At 33.9% G+C, this 27,672-nt stretch overlaps 1 long non-coding RNA gene across 1 annotated transcript in view; it reads right to left on the bottom strand.

The window, feature by feature from the left end:
* LOC142661730 (uncharacterized) overlaps positions 1 to 27,672 on the bottom strand; it is a 41,285-nt gene that overhangs the window by 1,173 nt on the left and 12,440 nt on the right. The gene's annotated exons all lie outside the window — the stretch shown is intronic.

A 27,672-nucleotide genomic window follows, 5' to 3' on the forward strand; every position in this document is an offset into this window, starting at 1 on the left:
CCCTGTGGATGCCAGATACCGCGGCATGAAACCAAATGATGCGCGGCCGTGTGGTTGGGGATCACAGGTCTATGGGAAACAGGAAGGGAAGACTCCAGGGGGACAAAAGAGCCAAATATGATATCCCTGAGCAGTGGAGAAACATCGTCCGGTCAGATGAATCCGGATTTCTGTGGCGCCGTGCTGATGGGAGGGTCAGAATTTGGCACGGGCAGCATGAATGGATGAACCCGTCCTGTCAGGTGTGAACAGTTCCTGCTGGTAGAGGGGCAGTCATGGTTGGGAGGTGTTTTCTTGGCACCCCGGCTCCTCTGATATCTGGGGGTGGACGGTTTCATAGTATGACTTTTCTAAGCAATGTGACCGACCGTGTTCATCCCTTCATGGCGACTATTTGCCCTATGACAGAAGGAGACTTTGCTGCAAGAAGCGATCCTGTCCGCATGGACCAATATTCCTGCAGAACAACTACAACACCTAGTGGAATCTATACCACCACGAACTGCTGCGGTTCTGAAGGCCAAAGGGGGTCGAACAAGCTATGAGATGGGGGTCTCTAACAAGGGGGCCATTTTGTCTACAACAACATCCAATCTTTGCACAGCGCTGTGGAATAGTCTAGGAAGCGGTGACCTCATTACTATAAATTATAACTGTCTAGAGAGCGGTGACATCATTACTATAAAATATAACTATATCCGAAGAGTGGTGACATCATTACTATAAATTATAACTGTCTAGAGAGCGGTGACATCTTTACTATAAATTATAACTGTCTAGAGAGCGGTGACATCTTTACTATAAATTATAACTGTCTAGAGAGCAGTGACATCATTACTATAAAATATAACCATATCTAGAGAGCGGTGACATCATTACTATAAAATATAACTATATCTAGAGCGGTGACATCATTACTATAAATTATAACTGTCTAGAGAGCGGTGATGTCATTACTATAAATTATAACTATATCTAGAGAGCGGTGACATTACTATAAATTATAACTATAGAGAGTGGTGACGTCATTACTATAAATTATAACTATATCTAGAGAGCGGTGACATTACTATAAATTATAACTATAGAGTGGTGACGTCATTACTATAAATTATAACTATATCTAGAGAGCGGTGACATCATTACTATAAATTATAACTATATCTAGAGAGCGGTGACATCATTACTATAAATGATAACTATATCTAGAGAGTGGTGACATCATTACTATAAATTATAACTATCTAGAGAGCGGTGACATCATTACTATAAATGATAACTATATCTAGAGAGCGTTGACATCATTACTATAAATTATAACTAGAGAGCGGTGACGTCATTACTATAAATTATAACTATATCTAGAGAGCGGTGACATCATTACTATAAAATATAACTATGTCTAAAGAGCGGTGACGTCATTACTATAAATTATAACTATGTCTAGAGAGCGGTGACATCATTACTATAAAATATAACTATATCTAGAGCGGTGACATCATTACTATAAATTATAACTATGTCTAGAGAGCGGTGACATCATTACTATAAATATAAATTATAACTATCTAGAGAGCGGTGACGTCATTACTATAAATTATAACTATGTCTAGAGCGGTGACATCATTACTATAAATTATAACTCTATCTAGAGAGCGGTGACATCATTACTATAAATTATAACTATGTCTAGAGAGCGGTGACGTCATTACTATAAGATATGTCTAGAGAGCGGTGACATCGTTACTATAAACTATAACTATATCTAGAGAGCGGTGAAGTCATTACTATAAATTATAACTCTAGAGAGCGGTGACGTCATTACTATAAATTATAACTATGTCTAGAGAGCGGTGACATCATTACTATAAATTATAACTGTCTAGAGAGCGGTGACGTCATTACTATAAATTATAACTATATCTAGAGAGCGGTGACATCATTACTATAAATTATAACTATATCTAGAGAGGGGTGACGTCATTACTATAAATTATAACTATGTCTAGAGCGGTGACATCATTACTATAAATTATAACTATATCTAGAGAGATGTGACGTCATTACTACAAATTATAACTATGTCTAGAGAGCAGTGACGTCATTACTATAAATAACTATATCTAGAGAGCGGTGACGTCATTACTATAAGCTATAACTATATCTAGAGAGCGGTGACGTCTCATGTTAGTTATATCTTATAGTATTGACGTCACTGCTCTCATGTTAGTTATATCTTATAGTAGTGACGTCACCGCTCTCATGTTAGTTATATCTTATAGTAATGACGTCACCGCTCTCATGTTATAGTTATATCTTATAGTAGTGACATCACCGCTCTCATGTTATAGTTATATCTTATAGTAGTGACATCACCACTCTCATGTTATAGTTATATCTTATAGTAATGATGTCACTGCTCTCATGTTATAGTTATATCTTATAGTAATGACGTCACTGCTCTCATGTTATAGTTATATCTTATAGTAATGACGTCACCGCTCTCATGTTAGTTATATCTTATAGTAGTGACGTCACCGCTCTCATGTTAGTTATATCTTATAGTAATGAGGTCACCGCTCTCATGTTATAGTTATATCTTATAGTAGTGACGTCACCGCTCTCATGTTATAGTTATATCTTATAGTAATGACGTCACTGCTCTCATGTTATAGTTATATCTTATAGTAGCGACGTCACTGCTCTCATGTTATAGTTATATCTTATAGTAGTGACGTCACTGCTCTCATGTTATAGTTATATCTTATAGTAGTGACGTCACCGCTCTCATGTTAGTTATATCTTATAGTAATGACGTCACCGCTCTCATGTTATAGTTATATCTTATAGTAGTGACGTCACCGCTCTCATGTTATAGTTATATCTTATAGTAATGACGTCACTGCTCTCATGTTATAGTTATATCTTATAGTAATGACGTCACCGCTCTCATGTTAGTTATATCTTATAGTAATGACGTCACTGCTCTCATGTTATAGTTATATCTTATAGTAGTGACGTCACCGCTCTCATGTTAGTTATATCTTATAGTAATGACGTCACTGCTCTCATGTTAGTTATATCTTATAGTAGTGACGTCACCGCTCTCATGTTAGTTATATCTTATAGTAATGACGTCACCGCTCTCATGTTATAGTTATATCTTATAGTAGTGACATCACCGCTCTCATGTTATAGTTATATCTTATAGTAGTGACATCACCACTCTCATGTTATAGTTATATCTTATAGTAATGATGTCACTGCTCTCATGTTATAGTTATATCTTATAGTAATGACGTCACTGCTCTCATGTTATAGTTATATCTTATAGTAATGACGTCACCGCTCTCATGTTAGTTATATCTTATAGTAGTGACGTCACCGCTCTCATGTTAGTTATATCTTATAGTAATGAGGTCACCGCTCTCATGTTATAGTTATATCTTATAGTAGTGACGTCACCGCTCTCATGTTAAAGTTATATCTTATAGTAATGACGTCACTGCTTTCATGTTATAGTTATATCTTATAGTAGTGACGTCACTGCTCTCATGTTATAGTTATATCTTATAGTAGTGACGTCACTGCTCTCATGTTATAGTTATATCTTATAGTAGTGACGTCACCGCTCTCATGTTAGTTATATCTTATAGTAATGACGTCACCGCTCTCATGTTAGTTATATCTTATAGTAGTGACGTCACCGCTCTCATGTTATAGTTATATCTTATAGTAGTGACGTCACCGCTCTCATGTTATAGTTATATCTTATAGTATTGACGTCACTGCTCTCATGTTATAGTTATATCTTATAGTAATGACGTCACTGCTCTCATGTTATAGTTATATCTTATAGTAATGACGTCACCGCTCTCATGTTATAGTTATATCTTATAGTAGTGACGTCACCGCTCTCATGTTAGTTATATCTTATAGTAATGACGTCACTGCTCTCATGTTAGTTATATCTTATAGTAGTGACGTCACTGCTCTCATGTTAGTTATATCTTATAGTAATGACGTCACTGCTCTCATGTTAGTTATATCTTATAGTAATGATGTCACCGCTCTCATGTTATAGTTATATCTTATAGTAGTGACGTCACCGCTCTCATGTTATAGTTATATCTTATAGTAATGACGTCACCGCTCTCATGTTATAGTTATATCTTATAGTAATGACATCACTGCTCTCATGTTATAGTTCTATCTTATAGTAGTGACGTCACCGCTCTCATGTTATAGTTATATCTTATAGTAATGACGTCACTGCTCTCATGTTATAGTTATATCTTATAGTAATGACGTCACCGCTCTCATGTTATAGTTATTTCTTATAGTAATGACATCACTGCTCTCATGTTATAGTTCTATCTTATAGTAGTGACGTCACCGCTCTCATGTTATAGTTCTATCTTATAGTAGTGACGTCACTGCTCTCATGTTATAGTTATATCTTATAGTAATGACGTCACTACTCTCATGTTATAGTTCTATCTTATAGTAATGACGTCACCGCCCTCATGTTATAGTTATATCTTATAGTAATGACGTCACCGCTCTCATGTTATAGTTATATCTTATAGTAATTACGTCACCGCTCTCATGTTATAGTTATATCTTATAGTAATGACGTCACCGCTCTCATGTTATAGTTATATCTTATAGTAATGATGTCACCGCTCCCATGTTATAGTTATATCTTATAGTAATGATGTCACTGCCCTCATGTTATAGTTATATCTTATAGTAATGATGTCACCGCTCTCATGTTATAGTTATATCTTATAGTAATGATGTCACCGCTCTCATGTTATAGTTATATCTTATAGTAATGACGTCACTGCTCTCATGTTATAGTTATATCTTATAGTAGACGTCACCGCTCTCATGTTATAGTTATATCTTATAGTAATGACGTCACCGCCCTCATGTTATAGTTATATCTTATAGTAGAGACGTCACTGCTCTCATGTTATAGTTATATCTTATAGTAGTGACGTCACCGCTCTCATGTTATAGTTATATCTTATAGTAATGACGTCACCGCTCTCATGTTATAGTTATATCTTATAGTAATGACGTCACTGCTCTCATGTTATAGTTATATCTTATAGTAATGACGTCACTGCTCTCATGTTATAGTTATATCTTATAGTAATGACGTCACTGCTTTCATGTTATAGTTATATCTTATAGTAGTGACGTCACTGCTCTCATGTTATAGTTATATCTTATAGTAATGATGTCACTGCTCTCATGTTATAGTTATATCTTATAGTAATGACGTCACCGCTCTCATGTTAGTTATATCTTATAGTAGTGACGTCACCGCTCTCATGTTATAGTTATATCTTATAGTAATGACGTCACCTCTCTCATGTTATAGTTATATCTTATAGTAATGACGTCACTGCTCTCTAGTTATATCTTATAGTAATGACGTCACCGCTCTCATGTTATAGTTATATCTTATAGTAATGACGTCACTGCTCTCATGTTATAGTTATATCTTATAGTAATGATGTCACCGCTCTCATGTTATAGTTATATCTTATAGTAATGATGTCACCGCTCTCATGTTATAGTTATATCTTATAGTAATGACGTCACTGCTCTCTAGTTATATCTTATAGTAATGACGTCACTGCTCTCTAGTTATATCTTATAGTAATGACGTCACCGCTCTCATGTTATAGTTATATCTTATAGTAATGACGTCACTGCTCTCATGTTATAGTTATATCTTATAGTAATGACGTCACTGCTCTCTAGTTATATCTTATAGTAATGACGTCACTGCTCTCATGTTATAGTTATATCTTATAGTATTGACGTCACTGCTCTCATGTTATAGTTATATCTTATAGTAATGATGTCACCGCTCTCATGTTAGTTATATCTTATAGTAATGACGTCACCGCTCTCATGTTATAGTTATATCTTATAGTAGTGACGTCACCGCTCTCATGTTAGTTATATCTTATAGTAATGATGTCACCGCTCTCATGTTATAGTTATATCTTATAGTAATGACGTCACCGCCCTCATGTTATAGTTATATCTTATAGTAATGATGTCACTGCTCTCATGTTATAGTTATATCTTATAGTAGTGACGTCACCGCTCTCATGTTATATTTATATCTTATAGTAGTGACGTCACTGCTCTCATGTTATAGTTATATCTTATAGTAGTGACATCACCGCTCTCATGTTATAGTTATATCTTATAGTAATGACGTCACTGCTCTCATGTTATAGTTATATCTTATAGTAGTGACGTCACCGCTCTCATGTTATAGTTATATCTTATAGTAATGACGTCACTGCTCTCATGTTATAGTTATATATTATAGTAATTACATCACCGCTCTCATGTTATAGTTATATCTTATAGTAATGACGTCACTGCTCTCATGTTATAGTTATATCTTATAGTAATTACATCACCGCTCTCATGTTATAGTTCTATCTTATAGTAATGATGTCACCGCTCTCATGTTATAGTTATATCTTATAATAGTGACGTCACCGCCCTCATGTTATAGTTATATCTTATAGTAGTGACGTCACCGCTCTCATGTTATAGTTATATCTTATAGTAGTGACGTCACCGCTCTCATGTTATAGTTATATCTTATAGTAATGATGTCACCGCTCTCATGTTAGTTATATCTTATAGTAATGACGTCACCGCTCTCATGTTATAGTTATATCTTATAGTAATGATGTCACCACTCTCATGTTATATCTTATAGTAATGACGTCACCGCCCTCATGTTATAGTTATATCTTATAGTAATGATGTCACTGCTCTCATGTTATAGTTATATCTTATAGTAGTGACGTCACCGCTCTCATGTTATATTTATATCTTATAGTAGTGACGTCACTGCTCTCATGTTATAGTTATATCTTATAGTAGTGACGTCACCGCTCTCATGTTATAGTTATATCTTATAGTAATGACGTCACTGCTCTCATGTTATAGTTATATCTTATAGTAGTGACGTCACCGCTCTCATGTTATAGTTATATCTTATAGTAATGACGTCACTGCTCTCATGTTATAGTTATATCTTATAGTAATTACATCACCGCTCTCATGTTATAGTTATATCTTATAGTAATGACATCACTGCTCTCATGTTATAGTTATATCTTATAGTAATTACATCACCGCTCTCATGTTATAGTTATATCTTATAGTAATGACGTCACCGCTCTCATGTTATAGTTATATCTTATAGTAGTGACGTCACCGCCCTCATGTTATAGTTATATCTTATAGTAGTGACGTCACCGCTCTCATGTTATAGTTATATCTTATAGTAGTGACGTCACCGCTCTCATGTTATAGTTATATCTTATAGTAATGATGTCACCACTCTCATGTTATATCTTATAGTAATGACGTCACCGCTCTCATGTTATAGTTATATCTTATAGTAGTGACGTCACCGCTCTCATGTTATAGTTATATCTTATAGTAGTGACGTCACCGCTCTCATGTTATAGTTATATCTTATAGTAATGACGTCACCGCTCTCATGTTATAGTTATATCTTATAGTAGTGACGTCACCGCTCTCATGTTATAGTTATATCTTATAGTAGTGACGTCACCGCTTTTATGTTATAGTTCTATCTTATAGTAATGACGTCACTACTCTCATGTTATAGTTATATCTTATAGTAATGATGTCACCGCTCTCATGTTATAGTTATATCTTATAGTAATGACGTCACTGCTCTCATGTTATAGTTATATCTTATAGTAGACGTCACCGCTCTCATGTTATAGTTATATCTTATAGTAATGACGTCACCGCCCTCATGTTATAGTTATATCTTATAGTAGAGACGTCACTGCTCTCATGTTATAGTTATATCTTATAGTAGTGACGTCACCGCTCTCATGTTATAGTTATATCTTATAGTAATGACGTCACCGCTCTCATGTTATAGTTATATCTTATAGTAATGACGTCACTGCTCTCATGTTATAGTTATATCGTATAGTAATGACGTCACTGCTCTCATGTTATAGTTATATCTTATAGTAATGACGTCACTGCTTTCATGTTATAGTTATATCTTATAGTAGTGACGTCACTGCTCTCATGTTATAGTTATATCTTATAGTAATGATGTCACTGCTCTCATGTTATAGTTATATCTTATAGTAATGACGTCACCGCTCTCATGTTAGTTATATCTTATAGTAGTGACGTCACCGCTCTCATGTTATAGTTATATCTTATAGTAATGACGTCACTGCTCTCATGTTATAGTTATATCTTATAGTAATGACGTCACTGCTCTCTAGTTATATCTTATAGTAATGACGTCACCGCTCTCATGTTATAGTTATATCTTATAGTAATGACGTCACTGCTCTCATGTTATAGTTATATCTTATAGTAATGATGTCACCGCTCTCATGTTATAGTTATATCTTATAGTAATGATGTCACCGCTCTCATGTTATAGTTATATCTTATAGTAATGACGTCACTGCTCTCATGTTATAGTTATATCTTATAGTAATGACGTCACTGCTCTCTAGTTATATCTTATAGCAATGACGTCACCGCTCTCATGTTATAGTTATATCTTATAGTAATGACGTCACTGCTCTCTAGTTATATCTTATAGTAATGACGTCACTGCTCTCATGTTATAGTTATATCTTATAGTATTGACGTCACTGCTCTCATGTTATAGTTATATCTTATAGTAATGATGTCACCGCTCTCATGTTAGTTATATCTTATAGTAATGACGTCACCGCTCTCATGTTATAGTTATATCTTATAGTAGTGACGTCACCGCTCTCATGTTAGTTATATCTTATAGTAATGATGTCACCGCTCTCATGTTATAGTTATATCTTATAGTAATGATGTCACTGCTCTCATGTTATAGTTATATCTTATAGTAGTGACGTCACCGCTCTCATGTTATATTTATATCTTATAGTAGTGACGTCACTGCTCTCATGTTATAGTTATATCTTATAGTAGTGACATCACCGCTCTCATGTTATAGTTATATCTTATAGTAATGACGTCACTGCTCTCATGTTATAGTTATATCTTATAGTAGTGACGTCACCGCTCTCATGTTATAGTTATATCTTATAGTAATGACGTCACTGCTCTCATGTTATAGTTATATATTATAGTAATTACATCACCGCTCTCATGTTATAGTTATATCTTATAGTAATGACGTCACTGCTCTCATGTTATAGTTATATCTTATAGTAATTACATCACCGCTCTCATGTTATAGTTCTATCTTATAGTAATGATGTCACCGCTCTCATGTTATAGTTATATCTTATAGTAGTGACGTCACCGCCCTCATGTTATAGTTATATCTTATAGTAGTGACGTCACCGCTCTCATGTTATAGTTATATCTTATAGTAGTGACGTCACCGCTCTCATGTTATAGTTATATCTTATAGTAATGATGTCACCGCTCTCATGTTAGTTATATCTTATAGTAATGACGTCACCGCTCTCATGTTATAGTTATATCTTATAGTAATGATGTCACCACTCTCATGTTATATCTTATAGTAATGACGTCACCGCCCTCATGTTATAGTTATATCTTATAGTAATGATGTCACTGCTCTCATGTTATAGTTATATCTTATAGTAGTGACGTCACCGCTCTCATGTTATATTTATATCTTATAGTAGTGACGTCACTGCTCTCATGTTATAGTTATATCTTATAGTAGTGACGTCACCGCTCTCATGTTATAGTTATATCTTATAGTAATGACGTCACTGCTCTCATGTTATAGTTATATCTTATAGTAGTGACGTCACCGCTCTCATGTTATAGTTATATCTTATAGTAATGACGTCACTGCTCTCATGTTATAGTTATATCTTATAGTAATTACATCACCGCTCTCATGTTATAGTTATATCTTATAGTAATGACATCACTGCTCTCATGTTATAGTTATATCTTATAGTAATTACATCACCGCTCTCATGTTATAGTTATATCTTATAGTAATGACGTCACCGCTCTCATGTTATAGTTATATCTTATAGTAGTGACGTCACCGCCCTCATGTTATAGTTATATCTTATAGTAGTGACGTCACCGCTCTCATGTTATAGTTATATCTTATAGTAGTGACGTCACCGCTCTCATGTTATAGTTATATCTTATAGTAATGATGTCACCACTCTCATGTTATATCTTATAGTAATGACGTCACCGCTCTCATGTTATAGTTATATCTTATAGTAGTGACGTCACCGCTCTCATGTTATAGTTATATCTTATAGTAGTGACGTCACCGCTCTCATGTTATAGTTATATCTTATAGTAATGACGTCACCGCTCTCATGTTATAGTTATATCTTATAGTAGTGACGTCACCGCTCTCATGTTATAGTTATATCTTATAGTAGTGACGTCACCGCTTTTATGTTATAGTTCTATCTTATAGTAATGACGTCACTACTCTCATGTTATAGTTATATCTTATAGTAATGACGTCACCGCTCTCATGTTATAGTTATATCTTATAGTAATGACATCACTGCTCTCATGTTATAGTTCTATCTTATAGTAATGACGTCACTGCTCTCATGTTATAGTTATATCTTATAGTAATGACGTCACCGCTCTCATGTTATAGTTATATCTTATAGTAATGACATCACCGCTCTCATGTTATAGTTATATCTTACAGTAGTGACTTCACCGCCCTCATGTTATAGTTATATCTTATAGTAATGATGTCACTGCTCTCATGTTATATCTTATAGTAGTGACGTCACTGCTTTCATGTTATAGTTATATCTTAGAGTAGTGACGTCACCGCCCTCATGTTATAGTTATATCTTAGCGTAGTGACGTCACTGCTCTCATGTTATAGTTATATCTTATAGTAGTGACGTCACCGCTCTCATGTTATAGTTATATCTTATAGTAGTGACATCATCGCCCTCATGTTAGTTATATCTTATAGTAATGACGTCACTGCTCTCATGATAGTTATATCTTATAGTAATGACATCACTGCTCTCATGTAATAGTTATATCTTATAGTAGTGACGTCACCGCTCTCATGTTAGTTATATCTTATAGTAGTGACGTCACCGCTCTCATGTTATAGTTATATCTTATAGTAGTGACGTCACCGCTCTCATGTTATAGTTATATCTTATAGTAGTGACGTCACCGCTCTCATGTTATAGTTATATCTTATAGTAGTGACGTCACTGCTCTCATGTTATAGTTATATCTTATAGTAATGACGTCACCGCCCTCATGTTATAGTTATATCTTATAGTAATTACATCACCGCTCTCATGTTATAGTTATATCTTATAGTAATGACGTCACCGCCCTCATGTTAGTTATATCTTATAGTAATTACATCACTGCTCTCATGTTATAGTTATATCTTATAGTAATGACGTCACTGCCCTCATGTTATAGTTATATCTTATAGTAGTGACATCACTGCCCTCATGTTATAGTTATATCTTATAGTAGTGACGTCACTGCTCTCATGTTAGTTATATCTTATAGTAGAGACGTCACCGCTCTCATGTTATAGTTATATCTTATAGTAATGACGTCACTGCTCTCATGTTATAGTTATATCTTATAGTAGAGACGTCACTGCTCTCATGTTATAGTTATATCTTATAGTAATAATGTCACTGCTCTCATGTTATAGTTATATCTTATAGTAATGACGTCACCGCTCTCATGTTATAGTTATATCTTATAGTAGTGACGTCACCGCTCTCATGTTATAGTCATATCTTATAGTAATGACATCACCGCCCTCATGTTAGTTATATCTTATAGTAGTGACGTCACCGCTCTCATGTTATAGTTATATCTTATAGTAATGACGTCACTGCTCTCATGTTATAGTTATATCTTATAGTAATGACGTCACTGCTCTCATGTTAGTTATATCTTATAGTAATGACGTCACTGCTCTCATGTTATAGTAATATCTTATAGTAATGATGTCACCGCTCTCATGTTATAGTAATATCTTATAGTAATGACGTCACCGCTCTCATGTTATAGTAATATCTTATAGTAATGACGTCACCGCTCTCATGTTATAGTTATATCTTATAGTAATGACGTCACCGCTCTCATGTTATAGTTATATCTTATAGTAATGACATCACTGCTCTCATGTTATAGTTATATCTTATAGTAATGACGTCACTGCTCTCATGTTATAGTTATATCTTATAGTAATGACATCACTGCCCTCATGTTATAGTTATATCTTATAGTAATGATGTCACCGCTCTCATGTTATAGTTATATCTTATAGTAATGACATCACCGCTCTCATGTTATAGTTATATCTTATAGTAATGATGTCACTGCTCTCATGTTATAGTTATATCTTATAGTAATGACATCACCGCCCTCATGTTAGTTATATCTTATAGTAATGATGTCACTGCTCTCATGTTATAGTTATATCTTATAGTAGTGACGTCACCGCTCTCATGTTATAGTTATATCTTATAGTAATGACGTCACTGCTCTCATGTTATAGTTATATCTTATAGTAATTACATCACCGCTCTCATGTTATAGTTATATCTTAGTAATGACATCACTGCTCTCATGTTATAGTTATATCTTATAGTAATTACATCACCGCTCTCATGTTATAGTTATATCTTATAGTAATGACGTCACCGCTCTCATGTTATAGTTATATCTTATAGTAGTGACGTCACCGCCCTCATGTTATAGTTATATCTTATAGTAGTGACGTCACCGCTCTCATGTTATAGTTATATCTTATAGTAGTGACGTCACCGCTCTCATGTTATAGTTATATCTTATAGTAATGATGTCACCACTCTCATGTTATATCTTATAGTAATGACGTCACCGCTCTCATGTTATAGTTATATCTTATAGTAGTGACGTCACCGCTCTCATGTTATAGTTATATCTTATAGTAGTGACGTCACCGCTCTCATGTTATAGTTATATCTTATAGTAATGACGTCACCGCTCTCATGTTATAGTTATATCTTATAGTAGTGACGTCACCGCTCTCATGTTATAGTTATATCTTATAGTAGTGACGTCACCGCTTTTATGTTATAGTTCTATCTTATAGTAATGACGTCACTACTCTCATGTTATAGTTATATCTTATAGTAATGACGTCACCGCTCTCATGTTATAGTTATATCTTATAGTAATGACATCACTGCTCTCATGTTATAGTTCTATCTTATAGTAATGACGTCACTGCTCTCATGTTATAGTTATATCTTATAGTAATGACGTCACCGCTCTCATGTTATAGTTATATCTTATAGTAATGACATCACCGCTCTCATGTTATAGTTATATCTTACAGTAGTGACTTCACCGCCCTCATGTTATAGTTATATCTTATAGTAATGATGTCACTGCTCTCATGTTATATCTTATAGTAGTGACGTCACTGCTTTCATGTTATAGTTATATCTTAGAGTAGTGACGTCACCGCCCTCATGTTATAGTTATATCTTAGCGTAGTGACGTCACTGCTCTCATGTTATAGTTATATCTTATAGTAGTGACGTCACCGCTCTCATGTTATAGTTATATCTTATAGTAGTGACATCATCGCCCTCATGTTAGTTATATCTTATAGTAATGACGTCACTGCTCTCATGATAGTTATATCTTATAGTAATGACATCACTGCTCTCATGTAATAGTTATATCTTATAGTAGTGACGTCACCGCTCTCATGTTAGTTATATCTTATAGTAGTGACGTCACCGCTCTCATGTTATAGTTATATCTTATAGTAGTGACGTCACCGCTCTCATGTTATAGTTATATCTTATAGTAGTGACGTCACCGCTCTCATGTTATAGTTATATCTTATAGTAGTGACGTCACTGCTCTCATGTTATAGTTATATCTTATAGTAATGACGTCACCGCCCTCATGTTATAGTTATATCTTATAGTAATTACATCACCGCTCTCATGTTATAGTTATATCTTATAGTAATGACGTCACCGCCCTCATGTTAGTTATATCTTATAGTAATTACATCACTGCTCTCATGTTATAGTTATATCTTATAGTAATGACGTCACTGCCCTCATGTTATAGTTATATCTTATAGTAGTGACATCACTGCCCTCATGTTATAGTTATATCTTATAGTAGTGACGTCACTGCTCTCATGTTAGTTATATCTTATAGTAGAGACGTCACCGCTCTCATGTTATAGTTATATCTTATAGTAATGACGTCACTGCTCTCATGTTATAGTTATATCTTATAGTAGAGACGTCACTGCTCTCATGTTATAGTTATATCTTATAGTAATGATGTCACTGCTCTCATGTTATAGTTATATCTTATAGTAATGACGTCACCGCTCTCATGTTATAGTTATATCTTATAGTAGTGACGTCACCGCTCTCATGTTATAGTCATATCTTATAGTAATGACATCACCGCCCTCATGTTAGTTATATCTTATAGTAGTGACGTCACCGCTCTCATGTTATAGTTATATCTTATAGTAATGACGTCACTGCTCTCATGTTATAGTTATATCTTATAGTAATGACGTCACTTCTCTCATGTTAGTTATATCTTATAGTAATGACGTCACTGCTCTCATGTTATAGTAATATCTTATAGTAATGATGTCACCGCTCTCATGTTATAGTAATATCTTATAGTAATGACGTCACCGCTCTCATGTTATAGTAATATCTTATAGTAATGACGTCACCGCTCTCATGTTATAGTTATATCTTATAGTAATGACGTCACCGCTCTCATGTTATAGTTATATCTTATAGTAATGACATCACTGCTCTCATGTTATAGTTATATCTTATAGTAATGACGTCACTGCTCTCATGTTATAGTTATATCTTATAGTAATGACATCACTGCCCTCATGTTATAGTTATATCTTATAGTAATGATGTCACCGCTCTCATGTTATAGTTATATCTTATAGTAATGACATCACCGCTCTCATGTTATAGTTATATCTTATAGTAATGATGTCACTGCTCTCATGTTATAGTTATATCTTATAGTAATGACATCACCGCCCTCATGTTAGTTATATCTTATAGTAATGATGTCACTGCTCTCATGTTATAGTTATATCTTATAGTAATGACGTCACTGCTCTCATGTTATAGTTATATCTTATAGTAATGACATCACTGCTCTCATGTTATAGTTATATCTTATAGTAATGACATCACTGCTCTCATGTTATAGTTATATCTTATAGTAATGACATCACTGCTCTCATGTTATAGTTATATCTTATAGTAGTGACGTCACCGCTCTCATGTTAGTTATATCTTATAGTAGTGACGTCACCGCTCTCATGTTATAGTTATATCTTATAGTAGTGACGTCACCGCTCTCATGTTATAGTTATATCTTATAGTAATGACGTCACTGCTCTCATGTTATAGTTATATCTTATAGTAGTGACGTCACTGCTCTCATGTTATTAGTTATATCTTATAGTAGTGACATCACCGCTCTCATGTTATAGTTCTATCTTATAGTAATGACGTCACTGCTCTCATGTTATAGTTATATCTTATAGTAATGACGTCACCGCTCTCATGTTATAGTTATATCTTATAGTAATGACATCACCGCTCTCATGTTATAGTTATATCTTACAGTAGTGACTTCACCGCCCTCATGTTATAGTTATATCTTATAGTAATGATGTCACTGCTCTCATGTTATATCTTATAGTAGTGACGTCACTGCTTTCATGTTAGTTATATCTTAGAGTAGTGACGTCACCGCCCTCATGTTATAGTTATATCTTAGCGTAGTGACGTCACTGCTCTCATGTTATAGTTATATCTTATAGTAGTGACGTCACCGCTCTCATGTTATAGTTATATCTTATAGTAGTGACATCATCGCCCTCATGTTAGTTATATCTTATAGTAATGACGTCACTGCTCTCATGATAGTTATATCTTATAGTAATGACATCACTGCTCTCATGTAATAGTTATATCTTATAGTAGTGACGTCACCGCTCTCATGTTAGTTATATCTTATAGTAGTGACGTCACCGCTCTCATGTTATAGTTATATCTTATAGTAGTGACGTCACCGCTCTCATGTTATAGTTATATCTTATAGTAGTGACGTCACTGCTCTCATGTTATAGTTATATCTTATAGTAATGACGTCACCGCCCTCATGTTATAGTTATATCTTATAGTAATTACATCACCGCTCTCATGTTATAGTTATATCTTATAGTAATGACGTCACCGCCCTCATGTTAGTTATATCTTATAGTAATTACATCACTGCTCTCATGTTATAGTTATATCTTATAGTAGTGACGTCACTGCTCTCATGTTAGTTATATCTTATAGTAGAGACGTCACCGCTCTCATGTTATAGTTATATCTTATAGTAATGACGTCACTGCTCTCATGTTATAGTTATATCTTATAGTAGAGACGTCACCGCTCTCATGTTATAGTTATATCTTATAGTAATGACGTCACTGCTCTCATGTTATAGTTATATCTTATAGTAATGACGTCACTGCTCTCATGTTAGTTATATCTTATAGTAATGACGTCACTGCTCTCATGTTATAGTAATATCTTATAGTAATGATGTCACCGCTCTCATGTTATAGTAATATCTTATAGTAATGACGTCACCGCTCTCATGTTATAGTTATATCTTATAGTAATGACGTCACCGCTCTCATGTTATAGTTATATCTTATAGTAATGACATCACTGCTCTCATGTTATAGTTATATCTTATAGTAATGACGTCACTGCTCTCATGTTATAGTTATATCTTATAGTAATGACGTCACTGCTCTCATGTTATAGTTATATCTTATAGTAATGACATCACTGCCCTCATGTTATAGTTATATCTTATAGTAATGATGTCACCGCTCTCATGTTATAGTTATATCTTATAGTAATGACATCACCGCTCTCATGTTATAGTTATATCTTATAGTAATGATGTCACTGCTCTCATGTTATAGTTATATCTTATAGTAATGACATCACCGCCCTCATGTTAGTTATATCTTATAGTAATGATGTCACTGCTCTCATGTTATAGTTATATCTTATAGTAATGACGTCACTGCTCTCATGTTATAGTTATATCTTATAGTAATGACATCACTGCTCTCATGTTATAGTTATATCTTATAGTAATGACATCACTGCTCTCATGTTATAGTTATATCTTATAGTAATGACATCACTGCTCTCATGTTATAGTTATATCTTATAGTAGTGACGTCACCGCTCTCATGTTAGTTATATCTTATAGTAGTGACGTCACCGCTCTCATGTTATAGTTATATCTTATAGTAGTGACGTCACCGCTCTCATGTTATAGTTATATCTTATAGTAATGACGTCACTGCTCTCATGTTATAGTTATATCTTATAGTAGTGACGTCACTGCTCTCATGTTATTAGTTATATCTTATAGTAGTGACATCACCGCTCTCATGTTATAGTTATATCTTATAGTAGTGACGTCACTGCTCTCATGTTATAGTTATATCTTATAGTAATGACGTCACCGCCCTCATGTTATAGTTATATCTTATAGTAATTACATCACCGCTCTCATGTTATAGTTATATCTTATAGTAATGACGTCACTGCTCTCATGTTATAGTTATATCTTATAGTAGTGACGTCACTGCTCTCATGTTATAGTTATATCTTATAGTAATGACGTCACTGCTCTCATGTTATAGTTATATCTTATAGTAATGACATCACTGCTCTCATGTTATAGTTATATCTTATAGTAATGACATCACTGCTCTCATGTTATAGTTATATCTTATAGTAATGACATCACTGCTCTCATGTTATAGTTATATCTTATAGTAATGATGTCACCGCTCTCATGTTATAGTTATATCTTATAGTAATGACGTCACCGCTCTCATGTTATAGTTATATCTTATAGTAGACGTCACCGCTCTCATGTTATAGTTATATCTTATAGTAATGACGTCACCGCCCTCATGTTATAGTTATATCTTATAGTAGAGACGTCACTGCTCTCATGTTATAGTTATATCTTATAGTAGTGACGTCACCGCTCTCATGTTATAGTTATATCTTATAGTAATGACGTCACCGCTCTCATGTTATAGTTATATCTTATAGTAGTGACGTCACTGCTCTCATGTTATAGTTATATCTTATAGTAGTGACGTCACTGCTCTCATGTTATAGTTATATCTTATAGTAATGATGTCACTGCTCTCATGTTATAGTTATATCTTATAGTAATGACGTCACCGCTCTCATGTTAGTTATATCTTATAGTAGTGACGTCACCGCTCTCATGTTATAGTTATATCTTATAGTAATGACGTCACCGCTCTCATGTTATAGTTATATCTTATAGTAGTGACGTCACTGCTCTCATGTTATATTTATATCTTATAGTAGTGACGTCACTGCTCTCATGTTATAGTTATATCTTATAGTAGTGACGTCACTGCTCTCATGTTATATTTATATCTTATAGTAGTGACGTCACTGCTCTCATGTTATAGTTATATCTTATAGTAGTGACGTCACCGCTCTCATGTTATAGTTATATCTTATAGTAATGACGTCACTGCTCTCATGTTATAGTTATATCTTATAGTAGTGACGTCACCGCTCTCATGTTATAGTTATATCTTATAGTAATGACGTCACTGCTCTCATGTTATAGTTATATCTTATAGTAATTACATCACCGCTCTCATGTTATAGTTATATCTTATAGTAATGACATCACTGCTCTCATGTTATAGTTATATCTTATAGTAATTACATCACCGCTCTCATGTTATAGTTCTATCTTATAGTAATGACGTCACCGCTCTCATGTTATAGTTATATCTTATAGTAGTGACGTCACCGCCCTCATGTTATAGTTATATCTTATAGTAGTGACGTCACCGCTCTCATGTTATAGTTATATCTTATAGTAGTGACGTCACCGCTCTCATGTTATAGTTATATCTTATAGTAATGATGTCACCACTCTCATGTTATATCTTATAGTAATAACGTCACCGCTCTCATGTTATAGTTATATCTTATAGTAGTGACGTCACCGCTCTCATGTTATAGTTATATCTTATAGTAGTGACGTCACCGCTCTCATGTTATAGTTATATCTTATAGTAGTGACGTCACTGCTCTCATGTTATAGTTATATCTTATAGTAATGACGTCACCGCCCTCATGTTATAGTTATATCTTATAGTAATTACATCACCGCTCTCATGTTATAGTTATATCTTATAGTAATGACGTCACTGCTCTCATGTTATAGTTATATCTTATAGTAGTGACGTCACTGCTCTCATGTTATAGTTATATCTTATAGTAATGACGTCACTGCTCTCATGTTATAGTTATATCTTATAGTAATGACATCACTGCTCTCATGTTATAGTTATATCTTATAGTAATGACATCACTGCTCTCATGTTATAGTTATATCTTATAGTAATGACATCACTGCTCTCATGTTATAGTTATATCTTATAGTAATGATGTCACCGCTCTCATGTTATAGTTATATCTTATAGTAATGACGTCACCGCTCTCATGTTATAGTTATATCTTATAGTAGACGTCACCGCTCTCATGTTATAGTTATATCTTATAGTAATGACGTCACCGCCCTCATGTTATAGTTATATCTTATAGTAGACGTCACTGCTCTCATGTTATAGTTATATCTTATAGTAGTGACGTCACCGCTCTCATGTTATAGTTATATCTTATAGTAATGACGTCACCGCTCTCATGTTATAGTTATATCTTATAGTAGTGACGTCACTGCTCTCATGTTATAGTTATATCTTATAGTAGTGACGTCACTGCTCTCATGTTATAGTTATATCTTATAGTAATGATGTCACTGCTCTCATGTTATAGTTATATCTTATAGTAATGACGTCACCGCTCTCATGTTAGTTATATCTTATAGTAGTGACGTCACCGCTCTCATGTTATAGTTATATCTTATAGTAATGACGTCACTGCTCTCATGTTATAGTTATATCTTATAGTAATGACGTCACTGCTCTCATGTTATAGTTATATCTTATAGTAATTACATCACCGCTCTCATGTTATAGTTATATCTTATAGTAATGACATCACTGCTCTCATGTTATAGTTATATCTTATAGTAATTACATCACCGCTCTCATGTTATAGTTCTATCTTATAGTAATGACGTCACCGCTCTCATGTTATAGTTATATCTTATAGTAGTGACGTCACTGCTCTCATGTTATATTTATATCTTATAGTAGTGACGTCACTGCTCTCATGTTATAGTTATATCTTATAGTAGTGACGTCACTGCTCTCATGTTATATTTATATCTTATAGTAGTGACGTCACTGCTCTCATGTTATAGTTATATCTTATAGTAGTGACGTCACCGCTCTCATGTTATAGTTATATCTTATAGTAATGACGTCACTGCTCTCATGTTATAGTTATATCTTATAGTAGTGACGTCACCGCTCTCATGTTATAGTTATATCTTATAGTAATGACGTCACTGCTCTCATGTTATAGTTATATCTTATAGTAATTACATCACCGCTCTCATGTTATAGTTATATCTTATAGTAATGACATCACTGCTCTCATGTTATAGTTATATCTTATAGTAATTACATCACCGCTCTCATGTTATAGTTCTATCTTATAGTAATGACGTCACCGCTCTCATGTTATAGTTATATCTTATAGTAGTGACGTCACCGCCCTCATGTTATAGTTATATCTTATAGTAGTGACGTCACCGCTCTCATGTTATAGTTATATCTTATAGTAGTGACGTCACCGCTCTCATGTTATAGTTATATCTTATAGTAATGATGTCACCACTCTCATGTTATATCTTATAGTAATGACGTCACCGCTCTCATGTTATAGTTATATCTTATAGTAGTGACGTCACCGCTCTCATGTTATAGTTATATCTTATAGTAGTGACGTCACCGCTCTCATGTTATAGTTATATCTTATAGTAATGACGTCACCGCTCTCATGTTATAGTTATATCTTATAGTAGTGACGTCACCGCTCTCATGTTATAGTTATATCTTATAGTAGTGACGTCACCGCTTTTATGTTATAGTTATATCTTATAGTAATGACGTCACTACTCTCATGTTATAGTTATATTCTTATAGTAATGACGTCACCGCTCTCATGTTATAGTTATATCTTATAGTAATGACATCACTGCTCTCATGTTATAGTTCTATCTTATAGTAATGACGTCACTGCTCTCATGTTATAGTTATATCTTATAGTAATGACGTCACCGCTCTCATGTTATAGTTATATCTTATAGTAATGACATCACCGCTCTCATGTTATAGTTATATCTTACAGTAGTGACTTCACCGCCCTCATGTTATAGTTATATCTTATAGTAATGATGTCACTGCTCTCATGTTATATCTTATAGTAGTGACGTCACTGCTTTCATGTTATAGTTATATCTTAGAGTAGTGACGTCACCGCCCTCATGTTATAGTTATATCTTAGCGTAGTGACGTCACTGCTCTCATGTTATAGTTATATCTTATAGTAGTGACGTCACCGCTCTCATGTTATAGTTATATCTTATAGTAGTGACATCATCGCCCTCATGTTAGTTATATCTTATAGTAATGACGTCACTGCTCTCATGATAGTTATATCTTATAGTAATGACATCACTGCTCTCATGTAATAGTTATATCTTATAGTAGTGACGTCACCGCTCTCATGTTAGTTATATCTTATAGTAGTGACGTCACCGCTCTCATGTTATAGTTATATCTTATAGTAGTGACGTCACCGCTCTCATGTTATAGTTATATCTTATAGTAATGACGTCACTGCTCTCATGTTATAGTTATATCTTATAGTAGTGACGTCACCGCTCTCATGTTATAGTTATATCTTATAGTAGTGACGTCACTGCTCTCATGTTATAGTTATATCTTATAGTAATGACGTCACCGCCCTCATGTTATAGTTATATCTTATAGTAATTACATCACCGCTCTCATGTTATAGTTATATCTTATAGTAATGACGTCACCGCCCTCATGTTAGTTATATCTTATAGTAATTACATCACTGCTCTCATGTTATAGTTATATCTTATAGTAATGACGTCACTGCCCTCATGTTATAGTTATATCTTATAGTAGTGACATCACTGCCCTCATGTTATAGTTATATCTTATAGTAGTGACGTCACTGCTCTCATGTTAGTTATATCTTATAGTAGAGACGTCACCGCTCTCATGTTATAGTTATATCTTATAGTAATGACGTCACTGCTCTCATGTTATAGTTATATCTTATAGTAGAGACGTCACTGCTCTCATGTTATAGTTATATCTTATAGTAATGATGTCACTGCTCTCATGTTATAGTTATATCTTATAGTAATGACGTCACCGCTCTCATGTTATAGTTATATCTTATAGTAGTGACGTCACCGCTCTCATGTTATAGTCATATCTTATAGTAATGACATCACCGCCCTCATGTTAGTTATATCTTATAGTAGTGACGTCACCGCTCTCATGTTATAGTTATATCTTATAGTAATGACGTCACTGCTCTCATGTTATAGTTATATCTTATAGTAATGACGTCACTGCTCTCATGTTAGTTATATCTTATAGTAATGACGTCACTGCTCTCATGTTATAGTAATATCTTATAGTAATGATGTCACCGCTCTCATGTTATAGTAATATCTTATAGTAATGACGTCACCGCTCTCATGTTATAGTAATATCTTATAGTAATGACGTCACCGCTCTCATGTTATAGTTATATCTTATAGTAATGACGTCACCGCTCTCATGTTATAGTTATATCTTATAGTAATGACATCACTGCTCTCATGTTATAGTTATATCTTATAGTAATGACGTCACTGCTCTCATGTTATAGTTATATCTTATAGTAATGACGTCACTGCTCTCATGTTATAGTTATATCTTATAGTAATGACATCACTGCCCTCATGTTATAGTTATATCTTATAGTAATGATGTCACCGCTCTCATGTTATAGTTATATCTTATAGTAATGACATCACCGCTCTCATGTTATAGTTATATCTTATAGTAATGATGTCACTGCTCTCATGTTATAGTTATATCTTATAGTAATGACATCACCGCCCTCATGTTAGTTATATCTTATAGTAATGATGTCACTGCTCTCATGTTATAGTTATATCTTATAGTAATGACGTCACTGCTCTCATGTTATAGTTATATCTTATAGTAATGACATCACTGCTCTCATGTTATAGTTATATCTTATAGTAATGACATCACTGCTCTCATGTAATAGTTATATCTTATAGTAGTGACGTCACCGCTCTCATGTTAGTTATATCTTATAGTAGTGACGTCACCGCTCTCATGTTATAGTTATATCTTATAGTAGTGACGTCACCGCTCTCATGTTATAGTTATATCTTATAGTAATGACGTCACTGCTCTCATGTTATAGTTATATCTTATAGTAGTGACGTCACCGCTCTCATGTTATAGTTATATCTTATAGTAGTGACGTCACTGCTCTCATGTTATAGTTATATCTTATAGTAATGACGTCACCGCCCTCATGTTATAGTTATATCTTATAGTAATTACATCACCGCTCTCATGTTATAGTTATATCTTATAGTAATGACGTCACCGCCCTCATGTTAGTTATATCTTATAGTAATTACATCACTGCTCTCATGTTATAGTTATATCTTATAGTAATGACGTCACTGCCCTCATGTTATAGTTATATCTTATAGTAGTGACATCACTGCCCTCATGTTATAGTTATATCTTATAGTAGTGACGTCACTGCTCTCATGTTAGTTATATCTTATAGTAGAGACGTCACCGCTCTCATGTTATAGTTATATCTTATAGTAATGACGTCACTGCTCTCATGTTATAGTTATATCTTATAGTAGAGACGTCACTGCTCTCATGTTATAGTTATATCTTATAGTAATGATGTCACTGCTCTCATGTTATAGTTATATCTTATAGTAATGACGTCACCGCTCTCATGTTATAGTTATATCTTATAGTAGTGACGTCACCGCTCTCATGTTATAGTCATATCTTATAGTAATGACATCACCGCCCTCATGTTAGTTATATCTTATAGTAGTGACGTCACCGCTCTCATGTTATAGTTATATCTTATAGTAATGACGTCACTGCTCTCATGTTATAGTTATATCTTATAGTAATGACGTCACTGCTCTCATGTTAGTTATATCTTATAGTAATGACGTCACTGCTCTCATGTTATAGTAATATCTTATAGTAATGATGTCACCGCTCTCATGTTATAGTAATATCTTATAGTAATGACGTCACCGCTCTCATGTTATAGTAATATCTTATAGTAATGACGTCACCGCTCTCATGTTATAGTTATATCTTATAGTAATGACGTCACCGCTCTCATGTTATAGTTATATCTTATAGTAATGACATCACTGCTCTCATGTTATAGTTATATCTTATAGTAATGACGTCACTGCTCTCATGTTATAGTTATATCTTATAGTAATGACGTCACTGCTCTCATGTTATAGTTATATCTTATAGTAATGACATCACTGCCCTCATGTTATAGTTATATCTTATAGTAATGATGTCACCGCTCTCATGTTATAGTTATATCTTATAGTAATGACATCACCGCTCTCATGTTATAGTTATATCTTATAGTAATGATGTCACTGCTCTCATGTTATAGTTATATCTTATAGTAATGACATCACCGCCCTCATGTTAGTTATATCTTATAGTAATGATGTCACTGCTCTCATGTTATAGTTATATCTTATAGTAATGACGTCACTGCTCTCATGTTATAGTTATATCTTATAGTAATGACATCACTGCTCTCATGTTATAGTTATATCTTATAGTAATGACATCACTGCTCTCATGTTATAGTTATATCTTATAGTAATGACATCACTGCTCTCATGTTATAGTTATATCTTATAGTAGTGACGTCACCGCTCTCATGTTAGTTATATCTTATAGTAGTGACGTCACCGCTCTCATGTTATAGTTATATCTTATAGTAGTGACGTCACTGCTCTCATGTTATAGTTATATCTTATAGTAATGATGTCACTGCTCTCATGTTATAGTTATATCTTATAGTAATGACGTCACCGCTCTCATGTTAGTTATATCTTATAGTAGTGACGTCACCGCTCTCATGTTATAGTTATATCTTATAGTAATGACGTCACCGCTCTCATGTTATAGTTATATCTTATAGTAGTGACGTCACTGCTCTCATGTTATATTTATATCTTATAGTAGTGACGTCACTGCTCTCATGTTATAGTTATATCTTATAGTAGTGACGTCACTGCTCTCATGTTATATTTATATCTTATAGTAGTGACGTCACTGCTCTCATGTTATAGTTATATCTTATAGTAGTGACGTCACCGCTCTCATGTTATAGTTATATCTTATAGTAATGACGTCACTGCTCTCATGTTATAGTTATATCTTATAGTAGTGACGTCACCGCTCTCATGTTATAGTTATATCTTATAGTAATGACGTCACTGCTCTCATGTTATAGTTATATCTTATAGTAATTACATCACCGCTCTCATGTTATAGTTATATCTTATAGTAATGACATCACTGCTCTCATGTTATAGTTATATCTTATAGTAATTACATCACCGCTCTCATGTTATAGTTCTATCTTATAGTAATGACGTCACCGCTCTCATGTTATAGTTATATCTTATAGTAGTGACGTCACCGCCCTCATGTTATAGTTATATCTTATAGTAGTGACGTCACCGCTCTCATGTTATAGTTATATCTTATAGTAGTGACGTCACCGCTCTCATGTTATAGTTATATCTTATAGTAATGATGTCACCACTCTCATGTTATATCTTATAGTAATAACGTCACCGCTCTCATGTTATAGTTATATCTTATAGTAGTGACGTCACCGCTCTCATGTTATAGTTATATCTTATAGTAGTGACGTCACCGCTCTCATGTTTTAGTTATATCTTATAGTAGTGACGTCACTGCTCTCATGTTATAGTTATATCTTATAGTAATGACGTCACCGCCCTCATGTTATAGTTATATCTTATAGTAATTACATCACCGCTCTCATGTTATAGTTATATCTTATAGTAATGACGTCACTGCTCTCATGTTATAGTTATATCTTATAGTAGTGACGTCACTGCTCTCATGTTATAGTTATATCTTATAGTAATGACGTCACTGCTCTCATGTTATAGTTATATCTTATAGTAATGACATCACTGCTCTCATGTTATAGTTATATCTTATAGTAATGACATCACTGCTCTCATGTTATAGTTATATCTTATAGTAATGACATCACTGCTCTCATGTTATAGTTATATCTTATAGTAATGATGTCACCGCTCTCATGTTATAGTTATATCTTATAGTAATGACGTCACCGCTCTCATGTTATAGTTATATCTTATAGTAGACGTCACCGCTCTCATGTTATAGTTATATCTTATAGTAATGACGTCACCGCCCTCATGTTATAGTTATATCTTATAGTAGAGACGTCACTGCTCTCATGTTATAGTTATATCTTATAGTAGTGACGTCACCGCTCTCATGTTATAGTTATATCTTATAGTAATGACGTCACCGCTCTCATGTTATAGTTATATCTTATAGTAGTGACGTCACTGCTCTCATGTTATAGTTATATCTTATAGTAGTGACGTCACTGCTCTCATGTTATAGTTATATCTTATAGTAATGATGTCACTGCTCTCATGTTATAGTTATATCTTATAGTAATGACGTCACCGCTCTCATGTTAGTTATATCTTATAGTAGTGACGTCACCGCTCTCATGTTATAGTTATATCTTATAGTAATGACGTCACTGCTCTCATGTTATAGTTATATCTTATAGTAATGACGTCACTGCTCTCATGTTATAGTTATATCTTATAGTAATTACATCACCGCTCTCATGTTATAGTTATATCTTATAGTAATGACATCACTGCTCTCATGTTATAGTTATATCTTATAGTAATTACATCACCGCTCTCATGTTATAGTTCTATCTTATAGTAATGACGTCACCGCTCTCATGTTATAGTTATATCTTATAGTAGTGACGTCACTGCTCTCATGTTATATTTATATCTTATAGTAGTGACGTCACTGCTCTCATGTTATAGTTATATCTTATAGTAGTGACGTCACTGCTCTCATGTTATATTTATATCTTATAGTAGTGACGTCACTGCTCTCATGTTATAGTTATATCTTATAGTAGTGACGTCACCGCTCTCATGTTATAGTTATATCTTATAGTAATGACGTCACTGCTCTCATGTTATAGTTATATCTTATAGTAGTGACGTCACCGCTCTCATGTTATAGTTATATCTTATAGTAATGACGTCACTGCTCTCATGTTATAGTTATATCTTATAGTAATTACATCACCGCTCTCATGTTAT

This window comes from Rhinoderma darwinii, chromosome 10 (genome assembly GCF_050947455.1).
Source record: "Rhinoderma darwinii isolate aRhiDar2 chromosome 10, aRhiDar2.hap1, whole genome shotgun sequence".
Classification (NCBI taxonomy): Eukaryota; Metazoa; Chordata; class Amphibia; order Anura; family Rhinodermatidae; genus Rhinoderma; species Rhinoderma darwinii.